Below are 16,352 nucleotides of genomic sequence, written 5' to 3' on the forward strand. Positions count from 1 at the left end.
GCAAAATAGAATAACAGCATATCATTTGACCCCTAGAAGTTTGGCAACAATTATAATACCAAGCAGCAGTCATTGCTGGCAGGGAACCAGGGAAAAGTGGACCCTTACACATTTCTAGTAGAAGTTTAAATCGTTAACAGACTTTTGGAAAGCATTTTGGCAACAGCTATTAGAATTTAAAATACATAGCCTCTTCTGACCCAGCAATCTGACTTCGGGGAGGTTATCCCAAACAAGCAAAAACATTGGCTTTTAAGGATATATGGAAAAGGATGTTTATTGAAACTTTTTTTTAAGTAAATGAAAACAAAAACCAAGAAGCAAAGTGAATCTTTCAATAAGGGAATTGTTGGATGGATTGCAACATCTATGCAACACCATGTAGCCACTAAAAAGGATTAATCACTGTTCCTCCAGCTCACTTGAGGGTATCCTAGAAGACTTGGTTGACTGTGCAAAGCAAGATGCAGAAAAGTACAAGTAAAATGCGATTGAAAATTTTTAGTTAATGGTCATTTCCATGAATTTATATATAGAAAACTGACCCCTGTGTCTGTGTGTGTAAAGACACACACACACACACACACACACATGTGTGTGACAGGGCTCCTGGAGTATAATCAAACTATCAAACTTTTTTCTACCATTGCTTCTTTAAAAATATTCAGTGATGCTACTCCTTTTCTTTCTAATCTGCTAGAAAAAATCTTTGGTTTTTAAGTTCCATCAGAATCTCAGTTCAGCAGTGAACAATTCCAATCTTTTGTTGCACAGCAAGCCTCTTAAATTTAAGTTAAGACTTTGCTGTACTCTCTAGAGCCTATGGAAGGCAAGGTGTCTGTCCTTGGCGGAAAAGATGTGGCTTTTCTTTTTCGTATACTTCATCTACTCCTTGCAAAATGGAGTTTCTCATTTTCATAAGGTACAGGTGGAGAGGGGAAGTGAGGATATGTTTTATGTCACTGATGATACGCCACCGTCAGATCACTTGAGTGACCCTAGTCCATTAAAAAATCTCAGGTGTGAGTCAAACAGTTCTGCTCTGTGTCATATCAGAAGTGTGTGATGGTCTAGAAGTCTCCTTCCAGAGCTTGAGATGAGGGTCAAACACTTCCCGAAACCCCCCACATGGCACTGTGAGATTCACAACTCACAAGAAGCAAAAGAACTCCCCTGACAAACCTAACCTCTAAACTAAAGACAAGCTTTCACATTCTTAATGTTAAAATGCTAGAAATTGAAGGGATCTATATTACTCCATTTGGGGTAAGTACTTGAAAATCTCAACTATAGAAAATGTTATTTTTCATTTGTTCCCTAACAAACATATTTTAACATCTGTTACAAAGGTGTGTGTTTGCAATTATTGCAGAGAGTTTTGCTATAAGATTTTGGTGGGACATATACCAGGTTGGGGAAAAGGAAGACATGCCAAGAAGAGACTTTTACAAAAAGGAAATAAATAAGGACTATATTCAATGTGATCCCATGTGTGCATTTATATGGAAGTTTATGTGTGTGAAAAAAGAAAACTTTAAAATTTCATAAAAGTAAAAAAAAACAATTTTGCACATCATGTCAGTAAATCATTATGAAATGTAATGATAAGATCTTAAAGGAAAATCTTCAAACTCAGTAGGATCTCATGCATGGCATGAAGTAAAATCCAATGACTGCATGTATTACATGTAAGTCACACATCTTGACTTGTTCCAGCAGCTACAGTGTGATCCGAATCCAGAGTGCCCGATGAAGCCCTGAGCACTGAATGTTGGCTTTCATAAGGAGACTACTGGCTCATGTTAATTGAATTTAGAAAATTCACTCTGGCATTATCCTGTCTGGAGTCTAAATTAAATGCATGGATGATAATTCATTTATTGAAATTAGAAGCCAAGGGGAATAAGGCTACAACGTGAAAGTCTCTGCTTTGCTAATGTGGAGCCAACCAGACTCTACTTGACAAGTGCCATAGCACCATGCTCCTTCTATTATCAGAAGTTGGGAGATCTGAGGGCTAGTTCATTTTCTGCTACTAATGCACAGGGTAAATTCATATGCCCATTTAACCTTTCTAGGCTTATTCTCCTCATGTATCCTAAAGGAATTGGATGATGGCTGAGATTAGTTCCTGCTTCCTGTTAGGGGTTCTCTAACTTGAATGTACATAGAACTCACTTGGAGAGTTGGTCTAGATACAGATTATCAGGTTCTGCTTCTAGAGTTTCTGATTGGGTAGATCTGAGATTGGGTACAGAAGTGCAATTCTAAGACGTGTCCAGTGGAACTAATGATGCTAGCTCAGAAATATGAAGAATATGAACTGATGAGTGACTATTTGAATTTCTGAATAAATGTCGTTGAGTGATAAGAGTGAAGAAGGGTCAGAACTGATGTTTTTAAATGATGTAAGTATCAGTTAAATATGTAATTTCAAGGGTAGCGCATCTTATCTTTCAGTATTCTTGTAATCAAGATAAGTCTCCTCCACCATATGTGTTTCATCCTCAGAGAATGCGAACTGCAAACGTCCTAATTCTCAGGAGACTACGGAAATGTAGAAAGTGCTGCTGGAAAACATCTGAGACTTCTTAGCAGGAGTTGTGACTGAACCTCCCTCCTGAGAGGTGAACAGCTGGGCTGTCTCCTGGCCGGTGCCACTGCCCGGTTTTCTCAGCATGTGCTATCTTCAGTAACAGTTAGGTGTCGCTCTAATTCTAGTTTGAATTAGTCTCAAAGGAAGCGTGAGCTAGGGTACTAGGAACATATCACCAGCGCCAATGTTTCAGGACAGGGGTGGGAAGAGCACAAGGGACTATGGTGATGGTGCAAGGGTAAATTAATGGTGGGGGTTTCTTGGGGAAATTATACATTGCACAAAAATGAAGGATGATACAATATATAAAATATATATATATTTATATATACAATAAAAATCATTAAAGAGAATTCCTAGGGAATTCTCTGCGTAAAAGAATCCTAGTTACAGCGAATAGTACAATTTTAATCCCCAGAGTGACTACCACTAAAAGTAAAATAGACATATGATAGGACAAAAGAGTTGCCTAAAAATGAACTTGGGATCAGGCCTTCTAGTGACCAAATTATCCTGGATATTGAAAATGTCAGCTCATTCATTAAGTAAAAATTAGTGTGTGGGTATATGAAACACCACAGTTTAATTTCTGTACTACAAGAACAAAACAGAAAGTACCTTCTATTTCTTCACAGAATTGTTGTAAGGGCAATGAGATGCTATATAATTATTTGTAAATGTCAAAATATTATTAAATAAAATCTTACTAGCAATGAGTTCTAAGGCACTTACTGGCTTTTTAAGTAACACTATCTTAACATTCTTATTTGTATATAATTGCCAGATATCCATTCTTTTCTTAAGTAGCCTTGATGAAATAGCTGTTTTCTCTGATATTTCCTTCCTTGTCTACTTTCTCCCGTGGCAAATTCCAAATTTAAAGAAATTAAAAAGAAAGGGCCTCCTCTGGTAGCGCAGCGGTTGAGCGCTGGACTGTGAAACTGCCCACAGCCTCTGCAGCGCTGGTTTGATCACCCAGTGAGGGTCCCACATGGCACGCAGACCTCTCCTGCCATGCCCACTGCTCCCCTCAGCAGAGTACTTCATCAGTCTGCCTGTTCTGCTCCCTGCTCTGGCTCTGGTGAATTCTCTCATCCTCCTGTGCTTCTGACTGTATCCAGTGCTTGTATAAATAAATAAATAAATCTTTAAAAAAATTAAAAGGAAAAAACAATTGAATTATATTTATCCTGATGTGGATTCTCCACTGTATAATAGCCATTGTATGCTTAATATTTAAAATTCAGAATAGTTTTCCCACGTTTCCAGATGCTGCTTCTGAAGTTCTAGCAGACATTTCAAAAAGTAGTATAAAGGCTTTTATCCTAGCCTTTCTTTGGGATTATATAGTTCCTAGTTCTGGAGAGAAAAATTGAGCATGGGTGTTCAACTCTTTGGTTCCTGTTCACCAACCATCCTCATCCTACCCCCCCCACCCCCTCAATACAAATTATAAAGCCAGATTCAGATCTGTGTTTGGGTTCACATTTCACTGCTTTTTTTTTCAAACCAGCTCCATTCTTTCTCTAATAAAAGATACCTTTTCTTCAAAATTTGTCTGCCAGTCCACCCCCTGCATCCCCACCCACAGCTTATCCCAGGGAAAGTATGTCTATAATCACTATTGATCCAAGCCTTCCCCTGTGTGTGGATACAAAATACAGCTTCTCCTCATCCTGCACGGTGCCCTAGGGTGGGGTTTCCCTGTAACAAATTCCCCAACCTGGAGAAATGATTATTATTGTCTCCTTGGCATAACCAGAAGCAGTGGAGAAATATTTCATCTTTTCTATTTATTAACACTTCAAGGAAATAAGAGTCTTGCAAAGTGAAAGGCATTTTAAGCCACCATTCTTGCAAGTCACTATTTTCATTTCATATGTAAGTACGAAAAGAAAAAAAAAAAAAGCTACCTTTATCCTTTAAATTTTTCTGCCGTGTAACTATTCCAGAGGCACATGAACTGTCTTACCTTTGATCATGTTGATAATCTGAAGACCCTTTCTAGTTGGGGTTACTATGGTTACGGCTGCACGGGTGATGTGTGAGCTGCACTGCTGTTTTGATAAAAATAGGTATTAACTACCAGTCATAGTGCTTCTCATTTCACAGTAGTTCTTGTAGAGAGCAGCATATTTTTTTAAAAGGAGAATAAGGGAAGGGTGGGGGGCGGAGAACCTTTCCAAAAAGCGTGAGGGAACATGTGCATAAATAATGGTGATTGGTCATGTGTATAAAAATATTTTTAATTAAATTCTTTTTAATTAAATAGGGCATTTTGCTGAATCCTTCCCTGTTATTTGCACCGAGCTTAGCCTTGAGGAAGATGGCTGATTAACAGACCTAAAAACCTGTAATTAAAAGCAGAACTGTTATTTTTGGAGAAAAGCTTCTCTAGTAAGGGTGACTTAATTGGGCTGTCGCTCATATTTTTTCATTTGTCATTGACTTCTCTGGCTAGAATTTTGTTTTATTTTTTAACATGCAAGAAATGACTAATAGCATTGTCATAATAAGAAGAGAATTTTAGTTGTGTTTTCCCTCAGTCCCTTCAATTACACATTTGTTTCACTGTTGTTTTCCAGTATTTCATAGTGGTCTTCATTCATTTCTTCTATTCTGTTCCTTTTCACCTATGGCTCCCCTTTGCCTTTGAATTTCAGAGTTTCGGACTAAGTTTGAGGTTTCCTCATCATGGGTGTCATCCACATTCTACACAGGAACTCAAGAGAAAATTGAATAACTTTCAAAATATAAGACATGATTTGCCAAGCAGTTCCTCCAGTATTGGGACCAGCCAAAAAGAAAAAAACAGCAGCATTCAGTCAATATCTTCTCAGGAACATAGGAAGAGATTGAGATAGTTTGATGTCCACATTTGGCAAATATATGCTCACATACATTATAAAGTTCATGTCTCTTGAATTATTTGTCCAGTTTTCTACAGAGAAACTTGGGTGACTCCACTTTAATAGCTAGTATTTGATAGAGAAATATTGCATTGTATTTCTGTGGGAGAAGGGAAGCAGTGAGGAAAATATGCAGTCTTTTCATAGCTGTCATAGAATTCCACGGGGAAAAAAATTACACCTCTGAGCAAGCCAGAGAATATGAAAGCAGCAGGCATCCCATTGAAGGTAGCAGGCTCCTGAAGACTGCAGACAGGCCAGCCATTTTCGCTATGCAATTTGGGTTTCAAACCTGCACACAATGTCATTTAACACTACTCAACTGAGTTTTCTGTGTCTATCCAATTCTGTGTTAAGCATACTGGGAGAGCAGCCATTTAAAAACCTCTACATAAACCCAGTGCTATAAAACACCATCATATAAATCCAGATTCTATTCTTGAACAAATTTACTCAGAAATAAAAATAACAGCTTGGATTTATATTGTGTATCTCTTTCAAAGAACTAAAATAGCTTCCATACACACAGTATTTCGGTTATGTTCACATAGTTTTCTTGGGTAGAGAGGTTCTATTCCTTAGGTGAAGGAATTGAGGGATGGAGGCATTTTTAGGATTTTTTTAAGATTTCACAGTAAGTCAATAAAAGAATTATACAAAAGCCAGGGCTTTTATTTCTTTAGATGACTAGACTATGTTTTTGCAAGATGCTAACATCTCTATGATCAAAATATATCATTGACTTTTTCACACTTGCATTCAGCTCTAAAATTAGTAACATCCTATTTCTACCCATCAAAGCAACTGAGCACTTGAATCAATATTTAGAGACAACCCAAAGTCTCCAGTTGGCTGCAAATTAAAGCTCTATCCAAATTTTCATATCTGGAGGTATGAAAGACTATTCACATATATCATCTAATCTGATCATCATCAGAGTCAGGCAACTATCCCCATCGTAAAATTTAAAAAAAAACAAAACCTGGGGTTCTAAATATTTAAGTGGTTTATTTATGTTTACAAGGATCAAAAGAGGCAGAGGTGGGGAACAAAGCATGTCCAATATTTTTTGCCCTATACTACTGCCATTTCTCAAAACAGGTTTCACACAATATCAAACTCAGTAGTCAAGTTCTCATTATATTACTGATTTCATTTAGCAAACATTTATTCAGTATCTGCTCGTACCCTATACCATAGGGGTGACTGACTGTGGGAGGAGGTGATAAGCCAGATATAGATCCTCAAGAAGTTTGGTATAGATACAAATGGCAGTAAATTTAAGATAGAGGTAGTCCAGCCAGCTTTGTAAGCACAGAGGAAGGGCCCCAGGGATTCCTGCACTACTCTGGTGGGGGGAGACTTCTGGTAAGATTTTAAAGCCTCTTCACTCAGGCCAACTGAAATATGCCAGTTGGAGGAACCAGGAGCTGTGTTCCCCTCCAATAAGAGAAGGCCCTACGTGTAAGGTATTTCATTCCCACCAGGGCCTCAGATGGTGTGACCTGCTCAACACTAGCAAGATCTCCTTGGGCTCAGACATTCTTTGGGAATGTCTTGATAACCCTGGGACACAGGGTCAAGGTGAGGGCACCCACACATTTGTTATATGACCACCCTTCTCACTCATATGGAAGAGTCAAGCTCAGGATCGTTTGGCCTTGACACCGTTCCTCACTTGCTGTTCCATCACCCAGGACACCAGTCCTATGCTGGGGCCCCAGCAGCCTCAGTGGGAAAACAAGCACTCTTCTCATCTAGAGTCTGCGATTTGGAGTTCAGGTCTGTGAGGCATAGAATTTTGACTTTGGAAAACCTTAGAGGCAATCTCCCTCATTCTCATTTGAGATGGAGACCCTGAGATTCAGAAAGAGAATGTAAATTCACACAGAACAGGAGTTAGGTGTTTGCTCTGAATGCACAAATAAAAGTGGTAATTTGTGAGGAAAGGGTGGAGTCAGAGTTTTCATCACTTCTCTGCTTGGTTATACTGATTTCTCTCTCTTTTTTATTTAAATATTTTATTTTATATAATTCTTACATCTTTTTTCATCTTTGCACAATGTATGCATGAAGTCATTTCTTTTTTTTTTCTATAGGCATGTTATTTATTTATTTATTTGTTTGTTTGTTTGTTTGTTTGTTTATACAAGCACTGGGTACAGTCAGAAGCGTGGAGGGTGAAAGAATTCACCAGAGCCAGAGCGGGGAGCAGAGCAGGCAGAAGGACCGCAGTACACTGCTGAGGGGAGCAGCGGACGGCAGGAGAGGTCTGCGCCATGTGGGACCCTCCTCCGGTGGCCGGGGAGCAGCCAGGGATCGAACCGGCGCCGCAGAGGCTGCGGGCAGCTTCGCAACCCAGCGCTCAACCGCTGCGCCACCGGGGAGGCCCTCATGAAGTCATTTCTGAGCAGCAAAGGAGAAGTCCACAGGTAGAAGGTGTCATTCCATTTTGTAATGGACAAACCTTCTGATGGTTTTGATGACATGACTTATAACAGTAATAATAACCACCATTAATTGAACTACAATATGCCAGACACTTTACATAAATTATCCCACTTAATCATTCTCCAAAAGCTGCACGAGAGGGAATATTTTTAATTCCATTTTGCCAATGAAACTTAGTGAGGTTAAGTAACTGGTTCAAGATCACTAGGGTCATTTGCATCACAGCTGGGATCTGAAAGCAGGTTAGTCTGACATCAGCAAAGTTCCCCACTATTATCTTGACTTCAGAACAGAGCGGTGAATAGCAAGGTCTTGGCATAAAGGTCTCACTTCAGAAACTGGCTGCCCAGCTATGAAAAATCAGCTCTATGGAAAAAATTGGAAAAGATAATAGATGACAACTAGCTGTATAAATGCTTCCGGATATTGAAAGTCGATAAAGCAAGACTCCAGGTGTTCTGAGGATGGGATTTCAAGAACACACTGAAAAACCTTTTGAAGCAATTCAACAGCTCCTTGGACAGCTGGGGAACAGCTGTGGCTGACAGACCTCTCTGGCTCACTGCACTGGGGAACAGAATGACTCTGTTTAAATGAAAGCACTTCATTCTCAGCAAAGCCCAAAGACAGACCTGCAGGACAGAAGTTTTGAAAATCAGTGTCCAACCCACACATACCATTTATGTGTTAAAAAAGATGTTGCACATTGTGGCAAATTGGATTTGGAAATTTCTTAGAAAGTATTTCCTTGGACAGGAGACTGTCCAGCTCCCTGCAGTGCTCAGCTTGCCTGAATGAGGTTAGAACCGTAGGGGGCGTTGAGGCAACTGGAGAAGCAAATTGAAGGAATCACTCACTCTTAGGGTCATGTAAATGCAGAGACAGAACTTGCACAGCTCTGAAAGTGAGTGCCTCCTGAAATGTCAGATGCCAGGAGAGCCAGGAGAGCACCCCCCCTAGTCTCAGATTGGGAGCTCTGCTCTGTAAGGGGCTTCCTTCCTTCTAGAACAGTCAAGAAAGGACAGGGACTGACCTTTTACCTGTGTACTGTAAATAAAAACATCATGTTGTTCAATGTATTATTTTGAACTGAATTGGAGACAGCCTCTTACTACAAGTACTGTCAGGTCAGTGAGTGGGCAAAGGAGTGACTGATCAGAATACAAGAATACAATGGAGGCAAGAGCTGGTCTGATCCCCAATGAGTTAGCCATGTAGTGTGTAACCTTCAAGTTTTACTCCTTCATTCACTCATTCATAGTATATGAGCAACCGATTACAGTGATGGCCACTTTTTTCCCCAAAAGGATAAATTCAAAGGAAAATTAAAATACGTGTAGGCTATTTCTTGGGGGATTTTTCTTTAAAGCTGCTTTCACATAAGAAAATGCATTTATCTGCAGCTGGATTTCTGCATGCCTGTATTATTTTCCAGTCCAGAAAGGATTACCATTTCAGATATGACAAAACTAGTTCATGCTGCAGTATCTGATGTAATTTAGCACCTCTGCAACTTATTTTCTTTCCTTTCCTTGACTGACCTTGTAAACTACTGAACTAAAAGTGTGGCTTACTTCTTGATTTTATGTCCTCTAAAGTCAGATATTTTTCCATTGCAAATGAGGTAAATCACAATATTTTTAAATACAAACTCTTGAGTTCCTAGGTCAGCAAAAACCCCATTCCTTTAGACAGGTAATTCAAGAGCAAGATCAGCAGATTAACTGGGGCTGGCTGGGGACTAGGGAATGTGAGAGCATCCACAGCCAGTGCCAGGCACACAGTTGGTGCTTAATAAGTATTTGTTTCAGTAGAAGTGTTCCATGTGTTGTCTTGGCACTGACTAAATATGGAGTCTGCAGTTGATAGAGAGGAAGAAATGGGTTCAAGATTGAAATGACTGGGTGCGGAGCCTCCCTGGTGGCACAAGGGGTTAAGCTCAGCACGGTGACGCTGTCCAGGGAGCCACCCATATGGCGCAGCAGACCTCTTCTGACTTGCCCACTGCTCCTCTCAGCAGTGTATTTCAGTAGCTCTGCCTGTTCTGCTCCCCACTGTCTCTGATGAATCCTCTCACCTCCCACACCTCTGGCCTGTACCCCAGTTCTTGTACACATAAATAAATAAAACATCTTTAAAAAAAAAAAAAAGAAAGAAAGAAATGACTGGGCGTGGATGACATTGCCAGGGCGAGGAAGTGGAGTGAGAGGAAAGAGAGGCAGCATCCTTGACAACATTTGCACTAGGGGTGGGTTTACGTAGGGGAGAGAGAGAAGGTAAAGGGGATACTAGGAGAGGTTAGTTTCCCCAAGACAGAGGAAAATATTACCTGGAGCAAGAGGAAGGGTCGGCAGTGCCAGGTTGCATAATGGTTCAGCAGTCCAGAGGCCCAGGAAGTGGGAAGGGGAGTGGGTCCTCATAGGCAGCCTTGGAGACAGACTCCAAGTTCAATGCTTTTTTTCCTCTTACAATTTTGTTCATTTTTAAAATAGCCTTTTGTACTTTCTGATTCTAAAATTAACATATAATTGTAGAAAGTTTATAAAATACCAAATATTCTCAAAGAGGAAAAAAATGGCCATCGTTTGCCTTTGTCATAAGAGCTGCCTTATAGTTCCAGCTTGCACTTGTCAGGCCTGGCTCACTGGGTTGTGCTAACCCTCCATCCTGGCCTGGACTTCTGTCCTTCCCATCTCAACACCAAGTCTTCTTAGTAGCTATGTGCAACAGTGTAGTCCAGATGCAATCAACACTGGGAAATAAAGTGATTTGATCAGTTATAGAACAGTCTGTTCTGAACATATGATTGGTGTATTGTGTGTCATGGTCACACGGGGGGGGGGCACATATGGGTAGTTATTCAGCACAAAGGGCTCCACGATACATCATCTCATAGCCTTCTCACTGGTGCAGCTTTCTCCTTACTGTGCTGATCTGCAAGAATGGCTTTGTATAAGTGACACATTTTTGCTAGTGGGGGGATATGCTTATGAAGGATCTTTCTAGCCACATGCCTGCTCAGTAATTCACGCCTTGAGAAGTCAAATGCCGGTGGGTTAGCCTGCTCACCGGGTTCTTTTCCCATGGAGAGAAGCAGAGGATACTCATTTGCAAGGGCTACTGTCACAAGTTACTACAAACATATCAACTTAAGACCACACAAATTTATATCTCATAGTCCATATTGCTTAGACTGGGTTCTCTCATGGGAGGCTCTAGAAGAATCTACTTCCAGGCACATTCAGGTTTTTGGGAGGGGAGGTCTAGTTCCTTCCAGTGGTAGGGACTGAGGTCCCTGTTCCTTGCTGGCTGAAAGCTTGGGTCTTGCAAGTGAGCCCTCCATTCTCATTGCTGTGTGGAATTCCTCTCACTTGGAATCTTCCTAACTTTATTTTTTATTATTTTATTTTATTATTAGTTTTTTAAGTCTCTTCTGCTTTCTCTTCTTTTCAGCTGTATCTCTCTGACTCCAAGCAAAGACATTTCTCTACTTTTAAGGGTTCATATGATTAGCTTGGACCCACCCAAATAATCCAACATAATCTCCCTATTTTAAGGTACATAGCCTTAATTATATCTACAAAGGCCCTCTTGCCATGTAAGGTAACACATTGACAGATCCCAGGGCGCAGTGCATGGCCATCATAGGAAGGAATTATCCAGCATCACACAGTGATGACAGGAGTGAGCAGGTTCATGAGTTGACTCCATTCTTCCTGCCTTTTTCTCCTTTTTCTCTTACACAGGTCCAGTGTTGACTCTTGTTGATATCACTCTTGTGCACTCTTAGCAGTCTTGCTTATCTTTCTTAGAAAGTAGGAATGTTTATCTTTCCCAATGAAATATTGCTGCAGTGATCCTCAGGGTCTTGATGGAAGAGGGTATCTCCTTTATATCTTTTTCTAACAAGAGAATCTTCGTTTGTGAGTCCACTTACCTTGTGCATATCACAGCCATAACTAACACAGTTCCTTACAATTGTTAGATGTAACGGACCACAGGGAGATTTTTTACCTCCAAGTCTTGATTTCTTGGTGACCCATTTATTTTTTTATTTTTATTTATTTTTTTAAAATATTTATCTATTTATGCATACAAGAACTGGGTTACAGGCCAGAGGCATGAGGGGGATGGTGGTGGGAGGATCCACCAGACATCGTGGGGAACAGAACAGGCAGATTGACTGAAATACACTGCTGAGGGGAGCAGCGGGTGAGTCAGGAGAGGTCTGCTGCGCCATGTGTGTTGCTCCCTGGCCGGCCAGTTATCGAACTCAGGCTGCAGTGGCTGCAGATTGCTTCACAGGTTGCGTCTTAACCCCTTGCGCCACCAGGGAGGCCCAACTGGTGACCCATTTTAACTTCTACTTCTTTATGTGTCCACTGAGCTTTTCTCTGACTTAATTTTATAATTTATAGGCAAACCTTTGCTTAACATTGTCATTTTTAAAATGGCAAAATACATAAGTAATAACTCTGATTGGAGAATGTTTGTACAACCAGGTGAATCATTGCCACTCATACTGCAAATATTCTCCCATTAAACTGCATCATGGCTCATTAAGCGCCATTGGGAAGAAAATTGGGTCTTTGTTAAATGTTTATGTTCTTTACTAGTGGTAATTTTAGAATATTCCTTTTGTGAGCACCTTTGGAAAAAATTTTAAAATAGTAATTTAAGTGCCAGGAATTTTAGCCCTAAAGTTCCCCAGTATAAGGCCTGGATACATTCTTTCTGCAGCCTGGATTTACTTACAGGTTTCCCCTTTCACAATGTTCATCTATTTTTTGCTTCTGTTAATGCCAGACCTCATGATCTTCTGATTACCTTTTAAAATTATCAGTGAATAATAGGGACTGCATTTTTGGTTTTTAAGCAAAAGAGGAAATAGATTATTCTGGAACACCATTTGGCCATGTCTGAAGACAAGGAAAGTATTGCAATTTCCATGTTTTAATTATGCATCCATATGTTATAGAAACAATCTTTGTCCACAAAGCACTTATATTCCAAAAAGGAATTAAACAATGTAAGTACTAAGAAGTGTGATTTCAGAAATGTGCTAGTGGAATTAATGTGAAAAGAATATTTTTTCTCATTTAGAGGTCGTTAGAAATCATTTACGTGTATGCCAAAAGAATAAGCTGGTTATAGTGTGGCAAAGATATTAAGACCTAGGGACTTTTTCTCAACTGGAAGCTAACAAGAGAATTAAACTCTATAGAAAATGATTTTTAATTAATTTTTAATTTAGGTACAATTGACAAACAGCATTGTATTAATTTCAGGTAAAGGAAATGAATTGAGAAACTATTTTCTCATTTCCCTCAAAGATAATGCTTAGCTAGTATAATCCTTAATTCACAGGATAAAAGTTAATTCATTGCAGATAACACTGTCTTTAACCCCTGCACCACCAGGGAGGCCAAATGCTTAAGGAAAATGGTACTTGAACATTTTGGTTTCACAACCCCTTACAACTCCTTAAAACTAGAGAAAACTCCAATGAGTTTTTTATTTGCTATGTCCATTAATATTTTCCATATTAGAATGTAAAAATTTAGAACATTTTAATTTATTTAAAATTGTAGTCATAAACCACTAATAGGTTTATACAAGTAACAAATTTCTATTAAAAATGAATTTATTTCCAACACAAAAGAAATCATTGAGAAGAGTGTTATTTTACATTTTTGCAATCTTTTTATGTGTGGTGCAATTGAAGACAGCTGGATTCTCACATCTGCTTCTGCATTCAATTGTACTATCACTCATCGCATAGCCTCTGGAAAATTCCACTGTACACAAATGAAAAAATAGGAATGAAAAATGCAAGTAATATTTTTACATTATTCTGAAAATGCTTTTGACCTTGAGATCTTTCTGGATAGGTTTCAGGAAGCCCCAGGGGTGCCTGGTCATAGTTGGAAAACACTGCCTTGGGGCATGAGAGCTTTTTCTCTCAAGGACAGCTTTTGAGAAGGATTTCTGCAGTGTTCCATGTAGTATTTTCTCCACTACTAACTCTGTAACCAGAATGATCTATCATATTGGTGGCCACAGTAAACTTGCAGTGTTTTAGACCTAAGTCATTCATGACGCTTTGCCTAACTGCTAATTCAGAATGGCCTCAAAGAAGTAACATTCAATGATTAATCTTAGGACAATGGTTAGATCTGGTATTGTTTGTCTCACCTATTTCAGAAGGGCCCAATTTTCTGGGTCTTCTAGGTTGTGATTGGCAGAGCTTGCCTGGCAAATCTCACTCCTGCACTGATTCTGCTACCGAGTCTTCACCAAGAAGGCTGAAGATCAGAGTGACCCCAATCTGAACCAAGATACATCAACTTTTTTTGGAAGTCTCTCCTGGAAATCTCACCATGTATCATATTTCAGAAAAATGTAGGGGAAGTTACAGGAGGAGTTCCTCTTCCTTCCTCCCTCTGCAAAAAATAAAACATATTTTCATAATAATCTCTTTTGGAATGGAAAAATGCTACCTCATTTATGAAAATGCCAGGGTTTTTACCAGTCAGACCTGACACTATTTCGCTGCAGAAGCCAGAGACATTTCTGATTCTCCATGTGTCTGGAACAAGTGTCATACATACTGATTTGCACAGAAAACCACACACAGTACTCTCCAGGGACAGCCAGCATTTTGACAAGGCTGAGTGACGACTTAGATGACAGGAGTAGGAACTATTGTGTGGTGGTGTCCACAGACCCAGGCAGATCTTGTGCCAAGTTGCTGAGAGCTGCCACATTAAAATAACATTTGAAATTTAAATTACTTGTAAAACACCAAGAAAATATGGGTCAGAGAGCTGCTGATAGAGATTCTATGGAAGGAACTGTCACTAAATCACCCTGAAGATTTGGACATGAATGAAAAAGCATTAGAAAGGTGGTCAGTTGAAAAGAGAGTAGTGAAAAATAAAGTAAAACATTTTAAGGGGCAGTGCAGTGAGATATTGATGGGCCAGAAATTTAGTGTCTGTATTTTTAGCTCCAGGTATCGTTATTCCTTTAGAGATGAGAAAAGATTAGTTTTAATGCCATAATAGGGTTGTAGTAGGAGACAAGACTCTTAACGTGATGAAAAAAATTATCAAAAAAAAAAATTCAGTGTTTTTTTCTCTTGAAGATTGAGAATCACCTTACATTTGTCCTTAACAATTTTTCATAAAACTTGAATTCATCCCCTACCCTCACCCTAATTCCCTAGAATCGATGTTCTGGAAATTCTCCTTTAACCTCTAACTCATGCCTTGTTCTCAGTTGTTCTCTGCCTTCTGAACTTGATCTAGCTGTATTCCTCTTTTTCCCTCTGTCTTCAACCTCTCTTTACTCTGTTTTATTTTGTTCATCCTATAAATTGGAAATAGAACTAGACCTGCTTGAATTTATGCCTCATAAGATATATTCTTTTTCCATCCCTTCTCACCAGCTTCTCAGAAGTACTCAACATTCATTCCCTCCATGCCCTCTTGTTGTCTGGCTGCTGAAATTATTTTCTCAGATATAACACCAGTAAACCAGTGGCAATGTCCAGTCATCTACTGTTCTTACCTGGGAGAAGCTGTGCATCTTGTATGCATATGAGATCATCTTTTTGAACATCGGCTTGTATTATATGTACTTACATTTCTTTTTACCAATTTGAGTGACTAAGCAGATTTTTCTTTTTTTAAAGATTTATTTATTTATGCATACAAGAACTGGGGTACAGGCCAGAGGTGTGGGGGGTGAGAGGATTCACCAGAGACAGAGTGGGGAACAGAACAGGCAGAATGAAATACATTGCTGAGGGGAGCAGCAGGCAAGGAGAGGTCTGCTATGTCATGTGGGTAGCTCCCTGGCTGGGGATTGAACTCGTGCTATAGTGGTTGCGGACAGCTTCATAGGTTGCATCTTAACCCCTTGTGCCACCCGGGAGGCCCCCAAAGCAGATTTTTCTGTAGCTAAAAAGTAAGGTAGGAAATAGGGGAGGCTTGAGGTATGGAGGAGAAGGAGCTCCAAGTCCCATGGGGAACATTGGAATCTGTCTCTGTGATGAATGGATCTAAAGTACGACAGAAATGAAAATTAACAAATCTCAATAAAATGAGAGGTTTAAGAAATTGGATGGTCTCTGGGCCTCCCCGGCGGCGCAGCGGTTGAGCGCTGGGTTGTGAAGCTGCCCGCAGACTCTGCGGTGCTAGTTCGATCCCCGGCTGCTCCCCGGCCACCGGAGGAGGGTCCCACGTGGCGCGCAGACCTCTCCTGCCGCCCGCTGCTCCCCTCAGCAGTGTACTTCGGTCCTTCTGCCTGCTCTGCTCCCCGCTCTGGCTCTGGTGAATTCTCTCACCCTCCCGCGCTTCTGACTGTACCCAGTGCTTGTATAAATAAAATAA

General features: G+C 40.0%; 1 protein-coding gene and 1 long non-coding RNA gene across 2 annotated transcripts in view; one reads left to right on the forward strand and one right to left on the reverse strand.

The window, feature by feature from the left end:
• LOC129146762 (uncharacterized) overlaps positions 1–10,690 on the reverse strand; it is a 48,552-nt gene extending 37,862 nt beyond the window's left edge. Inside the window, exon 1 of the long non-coding RNA XR_008553937.1 lies at positions 10,286–10,690. This is a non-coding gene — a long non-coding RNA (uncharacterized LOC129146762). The remainder of the gene's footprint in view (positions 1–10,285) is intronic.
• Positions 1–16,352, forward strand: part of SLC9A9 (solute carrier family 9 member A9) — a 630,868-nt gene that overhangs the window by 195,169 nt on the left and 419,347 nt on the right. The window lies entirely within an intron of this gene.

This window comes from Talpa occidentalis, unplaced genomic scaffold, assembly GCF_014898055.3.
Source record: "Talpa occidentalis isolate TD23 unplaced genomic scaffold, MPIMG_talOcc4v2.1 talOcc4.4, whole genome shotgun sequence".
Taxonomy (NCBI): domain Eukaryota; kingdom Metazoa; phylum Chordata; class Mammalia; order Eulipotyphla; family Talpidae; genus Talpa; species Talpa occidentalis.